Below are 11,787 nucleotides of genomic sequence, written 5' to 3'. Positions count from 1 at the left end.
TCCCCTGTCCTGGGGGTAGGTAAGCTCTAGAGAACAACGGACAAATGTAGCAGTAGCCATAATAGTAGTAGTAATAGCAGTAACAGTATAGCAGCAGCAGCAATGAAACTTATTCAATGCTTACTATGTGTGAAGAATGCTTCCAAGTGCTTTATATGTACAGATTAGAAATCAGGCAGCTTTTTTTTTGTTGTTTTTTGTTTTGTTTTGTTATATTCATTTGTTTTATCAGGCAGCTCTTCATTAGGAATAAAGAAAGCTGAATAATCCTCGGACTGGGTTAATAATCTAAAGAACTAATGAATTAATTATAATTTTAATGTTTTATGTGTTCCTTAACTTTCTAGAAAGGGAAATGGAAGAGTTTGGCTCCAGTTGAGTTCAGAAATTAGAATCAGCTCTAAAATTCTATAATTTTTTTAGAGCCATAAGTGTTGAAATGTTGAATTGCAGCTTTGTAGCTCATGTGGATATGTACTTTTTAATAGTATTCATAAGAATATAGGTATAGTATAGCATAGCTCAATTATTCTACAGCCTACATGAAATATGTATAAAAGCATAAATTTTGGGGGAAAGTTATTAACCTGGTTAAACTGAATTTTACAGTATTTTTGTACATTGAGAACTCCATTTTTTATTGTGTACTTTTTAACTCTAGCTCAAACTAATTCATTTCTCAGATTACAGAGGTGCTTTCTCAGTACCACCAGTTCAGCCTTGAAATATTCTGTAACCCACTCATGTATCTTTTTTTTCCCCCACAACTGCATTATAAACCCTTTGAGGGCAAAGAATAGATCTAACAACTTATATTTTGTGTTCCTCACAGCACCTGGGAGTGTGAACACTTTGGAGGATGAGTTACTATATGAATAGTATAAAAGTCCATTTTGAATCAAACCTCCGTGTTCAATGTTATTGTAAGTACTCTAGGCAATTCTATTCCTTTCATATTATCAGTGCCATGAGATGTGCTGCTTTTGTATCCGCTGACATGGTAACCTGGAAATATTTCTTCTGTCACATATTGAAAATTGTTTAAGAAATGTGTATTCTTCTCTAATTGAAGCTACAAGCAAAAGTGATTAAAGATGAATATTTGCAGTGATGCCAAGTCTGAATAGCACACTGCTTCCTTGGTATGTAGATTCTTCTGCAGTTTAAAATCCTTTGTTCAACCAGTAAACATGTACTGAATGTCTCCTATGGGCTAGGATAAACCAGTTCAAATGCAGAGAGAAGCCAAGGTGAGGGTGGAGCGTTACAAGCTGTTTGTTTTGCTGAGTCTTAGTGTGCACTGAAAGGAGTGGTAGGTAAAGAACTGGGAAGATAGGAAAGGGACAGAGAAGATGAGGGTTGTGAGAAATAGAGAGAAGACACCCCCATCTGCTGTCCGCACCCCGAGGCAGTTAGGCATTGACTTGGTGTTTTATGACAGTAAATGGGGATAAGGGCAGAGAGGGAACTGAGGAATTGCTATCCTTGGAAATTCTGCCTAATGGCCGATATTAGAGCATTTACCCAACGCACTATGGGCTGTGAAAGAGATTTAGTAGAAAGAGGGCAAGAAACTTGTTATCTTCTGACTCAATAATCTATAAAATAAAGTCAGAATGGATATTCATATATTTCTGCTTGACACAGAGGCAGCTCCTATATACAATAAACTTGATGAAAGAGAGTACTTTTAAAAATCATATTTTACTTTATTGCTAAATAATAACAGGTAGCATTTATTGAGCATCTACTATGTGCCACCCTTGATGTTAAGGGCTTTTATATATTATTATTGATACTCATTCTCCCTATGATTTTTGACAACAGCTAATGTTTACTGAATACTACTATGTGTCAGGCACTATTCAAAGAGTTTTACGTTATTGACGCATTTAATTCTAACAACCCTATGAGGTAAGTGCTATTATTTTCCTCATTATACAGACGTTGAAACTAAGGCACAGAAAAGTCAAGTAACTTGCCCAACCTCACACAGCTAGGAAGGAGCAGAGCTGAGATTTGATGTCACTGAAGTGACTTCAGGATGCTAATTAAAGGAGGTAATGTGTGAAATATTCTGTGTCTATCACACAGTAGATACATTTTTGCCTCCCTCATCTTCCTCCTTGTCCCCTCATCAGCTTACTATAAAAGAGTGACCTTTTAACTTTCAAGGAGAGCCCACACAAATATTCACCTTGCTTTTAGTTTTTCTCGTCATCATTCTTAGGCTTTTTGGTAAAGATGCTTATATGTCATGAAGCATAGCGAAAGAAGAAACTTTCCTTTTCTAAAAAGAATAAACACTTTATTCATTTACTAACCTTAAATAGTTAGACACTAAAAACCATGCAGCTATAAAGAGTCCTGGAAGACAAGGGAAGGAAGGAAAGGAACAAATATTGATTGAAATCTTAGTTCCCAAGTACTGTGCTGGGAACTTTATGTATGATTCTGAAGCTAAGAGCATCCAGGCAGCCTCCTTGTTAGGAAGGGATGGAGCCTAAGATTGTCCCCAACATGTATAATGCTGTTTCCTTCCTCACAGACTCGGGAACCTTGTCTTTGGAATGTATGATCCCAGAAAGTTCCTAGCTTAGGAGTTCAGATAAGAAAGGGATGATACTAAATAATTTCCTAAGGCAAAAATCATTCTTTTATTCCAAACAACGTCCTGAACAAAACAGCTGTTTCCTCCTGAGTCCTTGGTGGGTGAGTTACACAGCATTTACCTGAATGCTAATCCTTAGATTATGCATCTCTTGATCAATTTGGCCGTAATTAGGTTGAGCTTACAAATTGTCATTCCAGGGATAATGATTATCTTTAAGAGGCAGAAAGGAAAGCGTCAGGATCATCTTTGGCATCTCATCTCCCTGCAACAACACTCATTGCCTGGGATGGGTGGCAGAGGAAGTGTGGCCAGGGGCAGGGCTCTGATTTCATTCCTGCAGGTGGTTGACTGGTGACCCATGGACATGTAGTAACACTGCTATGGGCATGGGTCTCGGTTTAAGGGTAGCTTCTGTTTTCATGTTTGCTTTTCTGGCTTGACTTTCTATTTGAGGCAAATAAATCATAACATTGATATCATCAGCATCCTGCTAGCATAACATTGGTGCTTTGAAAGACTAATAAACACAATGATTTTCTCAGTTAAGTGTATCTTCAATTAGGTAACTTCTTTATCTGAGGAGCTTAATGCATTTTGTAAGTCTGGTCTCAGTCTTACGTATGCGAGAGAGGGTAGAGTAATTTTTGCAGCTCTGGCCAAGGGCATGCAAGTCTAGTGATGGGGGATTGTATTTGTCTTATTCATCACTGTAGCCTTAATAACTAGCACAGGCTGCTTAGTAAATACCTATCGTTGAGTCACTTCTTCCCACCTCAACGGAGGGTAGGAAATCACATCCTACCTTGGCCGTAGTCATGGTCAGTTTTCTCCAGACTCATCCCTATGCTTCTTCCCTTTCCTGGCCACCCTGGCAGTTTAAAAAGAAGCTGAGTGAACAGAATCAGTCCTCAGCTCAGTTCCTACCAATTCTATAAGTGATTGAGTTCTCACTGACTGCAACCTCTAACATTTGTGATATTTTTTGGACTTAGCTTTCTAAATATGTAATCACTGCAATTCCTAGTCTGCCTGATAATTTCCTGCCTCCCTGGATTGTCTATGCCTAACGCTCAGCTTTGTTTTGTTACCATCCATGCCTCAGTGTGTCAGGGAACCTGAAGCATTTTTTCAGTGATTTTATGTGTGTGGCTACTGAGACCCGCTCAGACTGAGGAAGATGCAGGTTGATTTCATGCTCACAGAGTTGTGTGGGATGTCTTCTTCCACGCTCTCGGGATAATTCATTCAAAAAAACATTATATGTCTCCTTTATCAAGTATTTTTCTGGGTATGAGAAATACAGAAACATATTTTTAAAATTCCTATCTTCAAGGAACTCACAGTCAAGAGGAACATAAGCCTGGAACACGAATAACTACAATATAGTAGAAGTGCCAGTAGGAGATCTGTGAAGGGAGTGGCGATTTCTGCCTGAAAGATACAAGGAAAGAGCAGGTGACAGCTGAGGAAAAAGGAGTTACTACTCAGCTGGAGCATCCCCTTGGAGTATGAGTAGACATACTGAGGCATTCTGGCTTAGCCCCAGTCCCTCTTCCCACAACATGTGACAAGTTCCAAGGCTAAGTGAAAGGCTGAATTTTGCTGTCTGGTAGGCCACTTTGATGGAGTGGTTTGAGACTATGAAATGTGAACACCAGTGTCTAGTGGACAGCTATTGCCTTTTTATTACCCAGCTTCTATTTACAAATACTCAACCCCTGAAATCTCCCTGTTGAAGACCACCCCTCTACTCTCTCGTCCATACATTTCCAGAGGGAGGCATGTGACTTAAGCTTGCTGATCAAAGCACTTAATGCCACTGACCACAGTAATTGCTGGAAGTTTCAGCATGTGGCCCAATCAGAGCCAATGTCATGGAAGAGAAGTTTTGCTGGAAAGAAACTCACTTTTTCCTGCTGGACTTTATTCATGAGAAGATACAAGGTCTGGGGCTGCTTCACCCATATTACAAGGTGAACTGGAACCAACATGGAGGAGGGCAATGCTGGAAGAGATAGAAAGTTTATCCTGAGCACATGACTTTGGCCCCAGATCAAGCCATGCCAGGAGCTAGAAAAATTCTTGGCCTTTTCTACTGTATGAGCAGATGAAGCCCCTTTTTGCTTAGGCCAATTTAGATTGGACTTCCTGTCTTTCTTCACACATAGTTGAAAGATCTAAAAATCTTTATTCTGAAGAGGAAAACATCCAGGAGGGAACATGAATGCATTCCAAATATTTGAAGGATGTTGAGTAGGAGAATTACTTGAATATTCTTGTGTGTCTCCAAGGGGTGGAACTAGAATCAGTGGGGAGATGTCAGATTTCAGATCAGTGTAAGTAATAAATTTTTATTTTATTATTTTTTTTGATGTGGACCATTTTTAAAGTCTTTATTGAATTTGTCACAATATTGCTTCTGTTTTATGTTTTGGTTTTTTGGCCCTGGGGCACGTGGGATCTTAGCTTCCTGACCAGGGATCAAATCCGCACCCCGCCCCCGCATTGGAAGGCGAAGTCTTAACCACTGGACCACCAGGGAAGTCCTAGTAATAATTTTTTAACTTTGGGCACTCTACCCAATAAAAGAAGCTAGAGGATTTGATTCAACATGTACTTAGGGGAGAACATGAGGCAGTGGAAGAAACTTGCCTCCCCCCCATGTTAAAAACATCTTGAAATGTTTCAAGGCAATTGAAAAGTGGTCTGAGTCACTTTTATCACTGTATGAGCTTTCATTTAGCTTTATAATTCCTCAAAGTCAAAGAGAATGTGACTATTTACTTATTTACTCCTATTCTCTGAAAAAACTATAGGCTATGACCCATGGGAGGCCATGAAATCAATTTGGGGATTTGGCACCATCATCCTTTTAATGAAAGAGAAGAGAATCAAATGTAAAAAGGGCAAGAGTTGCTTTGTGAAACTTTTGATTCCCTTTTATAAATAAAACATACATAGAGAGAGACAGTATAGAGTAATAGCTATAAATATGAACTTTGGAATTGGACTAGAAAGATTAAAATTCTAGGGCTACTACTTATCAACTGTTATGAGAATTAAATGAGATGATATAGGTAAAGAGCTGAGCAGGATCCTGGCACAGAGTAAGCACTCAATAAATTTTAGCCATTCATTATTACTACTACTAGATAATTTTTAGGATCTAGAACTTGGCTCCTATGAGAGGTGAATGTCTATCCTTGCTTATCAGGCCCCCAGATTTTGCCAAACAATCTGAAACTTTATGATTTTGTAAGGGAGAAAAAAATTACCAGATGTTTCTTGTATCCTCTAGTAGTGTTGGAAGATGCTATGTTATGGCATCAATTGCTCTCCCAAGACTATAGCAGGACCATGAAAATAACCAAGTCAGTAGGCTGTAAGCCTTCCTATTAGACAGAGGGCATGTTTATTCATCTTTATATCCCCAGCATCTCTCAGAGTACCTGGAAAATAACTGCTTAACTGCTTAAATGTTATTAAACATCTCTAATATTTCGTCTCTTAGCTTTTGATGCTCTTTCCACTACCTAAATCTCCTCTGTTCTTTGTTTCATCAGGGAATCTTTCCTGGTTCTGAAAGAAAATCCCCCTCATCCCCTCTTCCCAAAGGCCCCAAAACATGCAAGGAACACACACATACACACTCACACACTCTCACACACACACACACACACACCCCACATCACACATATGTGATACCATATTAATGACTTCACATTCTTCAGGGATATGGGCTGTTTTTAAGCATCTATTATATATCCTTGTCACTGATGAACTCATGATTTCCCACTTTATCTCATTCAGAACTCATGGATGAATACCATCTGGTCCTCGTGATTTACTGCACAGAGTCCCTCAAGTTGCTCCATACCTTTCCCCGCAGAGACTGAAGAATCTCTGTCAAGGCCCTCTCTCCTTTGCCATAAAATGTGTCCTTGGGACAGGAATTTCCCCATTGTCTTCTCCAATAAATACTGATTCAAAATATTCGTTTAGCTGTTCCTCTCCTTCATCATTTCACTTAATATCCTCCTTCTCCTAATGAAAGCTCTTAACATAACAGATATAGTCACCTTACTAAAATGCCATGGACTCTTTATTACTATTTTTATTTATCTTGAAGGCTTTACATGTTTTGCCCATTCCCTCTTGACCTCTGTTAGTTCTCAGCTGATACCATTTGAGCGCCCATCAAAGTATGTGGCCTGCAAAGAATGTTCATTTTAAAATAGAGCGCCTTTAAAATAGTTATTGCTTTTCTACTATAAAATGAGAATATATTATGCCTAGAAATTTTGGAAAATTGAGAAAAGTAGAAGAGAGCACATGTTTCTAAACAAGCACTGATTGTGTGTGTTTCCAGAGCCTACCTTTTGCATTTCTTTATGAAACATAACCTATCTGATTTCCTTCTCTCCTGTTCTTTCTTCCTTGTGTGCTGTACTGTGGGGGAAGTGAGGCACCTCTCCTATACCTTGAACATGGTTGGGGTGTATCTTCACTCAGCCTTTATGAAGAAGGTGTTATCAAGTATGTTCTGCAGGCAGGCCTGGCCCTTGAGGGCCTCAGCTACTGGATGGCTGGGGACACTCGCCACCCCAAAGACTCATCACATTCTCTATTTTCACCTAATTCCACTTCCTCAATGACAGCCAGTGCCTCACCAGGTTTTCTATTTTGCATCGAATCCCTTTTTTGTTCCACCAGCCCCCAGTTTGTGTCTCTTTTTCCCACAGATTTTTAGGTCTCTTACACATCAGCGAATTTCAGACCAGTTTCATGGTAACCGACCTCTGACTTGGCCCCAGAACTTTCTCTGGTGAACATCCCTTCTCTGGTGGATCAACCCTGAGGGTTATTGTGAGCAGAGTCATGGTGACCTTCAGCCTGCTTCCTCCCAGCTTCCCCAAGGACACCTTGGTGCAGCCCATGCAAGGACACATGGGCTTTGGAGTCAGACAATGTGAGTTTGAATCATAGCCTGTCACCATTTGAGCTAGTAATGAACCTCACTGAGCTCCTTATTACTTCATCTGAAAAATGGGACAGTAATATACTCTGCTTCTCTGTAACACACTGTTTATTATTTATCTAACTCAGATAACATATGCTATAGGTAAGGTATTATTTTGAGGGCTTTTCAGATATTAACAACTAGTTTTAAGCCTTTGAAAGCTTGGGTTATTTATTCATTTATATGAATTATATATTCACCTGTAACAACAGTTTCATTATAAAATGATTGTTTCAGTGGAGGAAAAACAGGCTGGGAGCTAGAATATTTAAATTGTAATAACAATTATTTTATTTTTTCTTGTGGGGTTTGCAACTTTAAAGTTTGTGTTGAAAAAGAATAGCTATAAGTATTGTTATGAGTGGATAATGCCACTCCCCCACACACCCCAAAGGATGTGCCCACCCAGAACCTGTGAATGTGACCTTATTTGGAAAAAGGATTTTTGCAGATGTAATTGAGTTAAGGATCTGAAGATGATATCATCCTGGATGAACTGGGTGAGCCCTAAATCTGATGACACATATTTCTATAAGAGACAGAAGAGGAAAAGACATCCAGACACAGAGGAGCAGGCCATGTGAAGACAGAGACAGATTGAGGTGATGCATCTGCAAGCCAGGGAGCGCCCAGGATTCCTGAGAGCAACCAGAAGCTAGGGGAGAGGTAAGAAATGGATTTTCCATCGCAGCCTCCAGGGCGGACCAGTCCTGCCAACACCTTGGTTTTGGACATTTCCGTCTCCAGACCTGTGAGAAAATGAATTTCTATTGTTTTAAGCCACCACATTTGTGGTAATTTTTTATGGCCACCCTTGGAAACTAGTATGTTTTGTTACTGCAAGCTAAAAATCATAAATTGAGGAATCAAAACAGAACAGAAACAAACCTAAAAGTCACCAAATTACGATCAAAACATAAAATCAATCAAAAGCAATAGATTTCTAGACCTGTAAAATAAACAGCAGCATAGCTCATAACTACAAACAGTTAACAAGAGAACATAAAGCCAAGTAATTTATGCCAGCTGCTCAAACAAAGCTGCTGAATGTTGCCCTACTCTTGGGATACCAGCTTTTTAAGGTGAGGTGATAATTCCCTATTATAACTGTGTAATGACCAATTAAAGTTCACATGATGCAAAATCTATTCCCCCGTTCAATCAATCAAGGTATATCCAATAGTCAGGTAAAAATCTGAGCAGTAGAAGAAATACCTGCATGTATCCTACTGCTTTACTATGAAGCCTTAAAAATGAAATAATGCAAATACCACTCCTAGCATGTTTCCTGGCACCTACGAAGAGCTTTTTTTTTTTTTTTCCCAAAGAGTTAATGAATGTTCTCTTTTCCATGTAGAAAATAGGTATTCATAGCAGATACAAAGCGTGTCTTACACACAGTAGTTGTTTTGTAAATATTGTGGATATGAATCTATTTCTCTCTTGAATTTCCTTGTTCTTTTACAAAACCAACCACCATGGTGTTTATAATCCAAGCCAATTCCTCCATGTACCTTATAAGAAGCAAGAATTCGTAATGATTGGGAGAGATATTATGGTATGTACAGGGTTGATTGTTTTTTTAAATTTTAAAATTACACCACTGTAAGTTATACAGTAGTGTATGTAACTACTATCTTCAGGAATAATGAGGAGAATGGAACCGGTGATAAGATGTAATAGAGTAGCAAACATTCAAAGATTGTCCTCTTGCAATCCTGTCCATTCATTCATTCAATCTCTCAGGCCTCTTAGAGAAACATTTGTTTGTGTCCAGAACTTAAAAACAATGCAGATGAAAGTCCTGAGGAACACGTGAGATAAGACATGTGTGCAACAATTAGTGAATGATTCTGAAATAATGGCAGCAGGGTTGTGTGATTTCATAGAACAGACTAAGTGGCGATGCTAAGAAAGTTTTAAATTGAATTGGAAGGGCAGAGACAGGGAAAGCTTTTTGCAATGAAGGCTTTCAAATTGGGTCTTAAAGGAATATTAGACAACAGATTTTAAAAAAGTGTTTGTATCCCTGCTAATGACACACCTTCTTCCTATTTCCAGGCCTAAAACTACTGCATAGTGCCTAGCATGTAATAGGAGCTTGACAAATATATATATTTTTTTACATCTTTATTGGAGTATAATTGCTTTACAATGGTGTGTTAGTTTCTGCTTTATAGCAAAGTGAATCATTTATACATATACATATGTTCCCATATCTCTTCCCTCTTGCATCTCCCTCCCTCCCACCCTCCCTATCCCACCCCTCTAGGTGGTCACAAAGCACCGAGCTTATCTCCCTGTGCTATGCGGCTGCTTCCCACTAGCTATCTATTTTACATTTGGTAGTGTATATATGTCCACGCCACTCTCTCACTTTGTCACAGCTTACCCTTCCCCCTCCCCATATCCTCAAGTCCATTCTCTAGTAGGTCTGTGTCTTTATTCCTGTCTTACCCCTAGGTTCTTCATGACATTTTTTTCCCTTAAATTCCATATATATGTGTTAGCATACGGTATTTGTTTATTGACTTAAAAAAAAAGAAAAAGAAAAGAACGAGTGAGTCATCCATGCTGCTTCAGTCTGATCTTTTCAGTACATAGATCTGTTGATGTCACTCACCTCCTCTAAAGCTTCACAGATGCTCTGCAGTCTCCAGAGAAAGAGTAGAAAGTGATCTTTGAATGAAATAATGTTTGGTTTGAGTTCCAAATGCCTTCAGACTGGCCTCTGTCCTATCCTATCTATTCCTAGGTCTCTTTCACAGCTTTCTGTCCTTTTGACACCTAAATCTAACCATATCACCCCTCCTACCCTCCCATCTCTTGCTTAAAAACTTTCAGTGGCTGCCCCTCTGTCCTCAGAATCTGGTGTCTACCATCTTCTCCAGCTTCTGCTTTCTGGGCTCTTTCCTTTAAACTTCTCACTGTCTGGAAGATGTCACATTTTCTCTCTCCTCTAGGCCTTCATGCATATCTGAAATGTTCTACTTGGAATGTTCCTCTCTACCATATGCCCATCGCAACCCCACCCCAAGTATCAAGCTAACTCCTGTGCATCTTTCAAGTCTAGGCTTAAATGACACTTGAGGCCTCTCCTGTCTCCAGGTGGGTCCTGGGCTATGAGGCTCACAGAGCACCTCACACTTAATCCGCTGTAGCACACACCACAGTTGACTGCAGTGATCTGCTTTATAATGGTTGTCTTTCCTACCTAGACTGGCGGTGCTGTGAAGACAATGACTATGTCCGGTTCATAATTGTCTTTAGTACCTGGTACCATACCTGGGCTAATGAATATCTTTTGAATAAATTATTGAGATCTAAAACTTACTGACTGCATGACCCTGGGCTGGTAACTCTGCTGCTCTGAACTTCAATTTTCTCTTTTATAAAATGAAGATATTAGTTGCCTCATAGAGTCTGGTACACTTTAAAGTAGCATATAAATGTCTGCTTGTCTAGTTTTAATGGTCTTTGTGAGTAAAACCTCACTTGTCTTTTTAACTTTCACCCATTAATGTATAGTTGGTACCAAACTGGACTTCTCTGCTTTTTCCTAAACATTGTCCTCTGTTTCCCATCTTTGTGCCATTGCTCATGCTGTCCTCTCTTCCTAGAATTTCCTTCCTCCCTTCTCCCCATTTCAAAATTTCCTCCATCCCAGAGCCATGAAGCCTCCCTTGATTTGTCTTAGTCAAATTACCTCTCCCTTCAAATTTTATTACATTTTATCTGCCGCTCTTTTAGAACATTTGCCACTTGCAACACTGGGTTATGGTTATTGATATACAACTTTCAGTTTAGCCGTCTTCCTGGATTCATATCTCAGACCTACCTACTTACTAGCTATATAACCATGGCCTGTGTCTGCTTTACTTCACTTAGTATGGTAATCTCTAGGTCCACATACTAAGTGAAGTAAGTCAGACAGAGAAAGACAAATATCATTTGATATCACTTGTATGTGGAATCTAAAAAAATGATACAAATGAACTTATTTACAAAACAGAAACAAACTCAAAGACTTTGAAAACAAACTTATTGTTACCAAAGGGGAAAGGTGCAGGGAGGGGGAGTGATAAATTAGGAGTTTGGGATTAACATATCCACACTACTGTATATAACATAGATAATCAACAAGGACCTACTG

The sequence above is a fragment of the Stenella coeruleoalba genome (assembly GCF_951394435.1).
Source record: "Stenella coeruleoalba genome assembly, chromosome: 1".
Classification (NCBI taxonomy): Eukaryota; Metazoa; Chordata; class Mammalia; order Artiodactyla; family Delphinidae; genus Stenella; species Stenella coeruleoalba.
Note: the sequence above shows the minus strand (reverse complement) of the source record.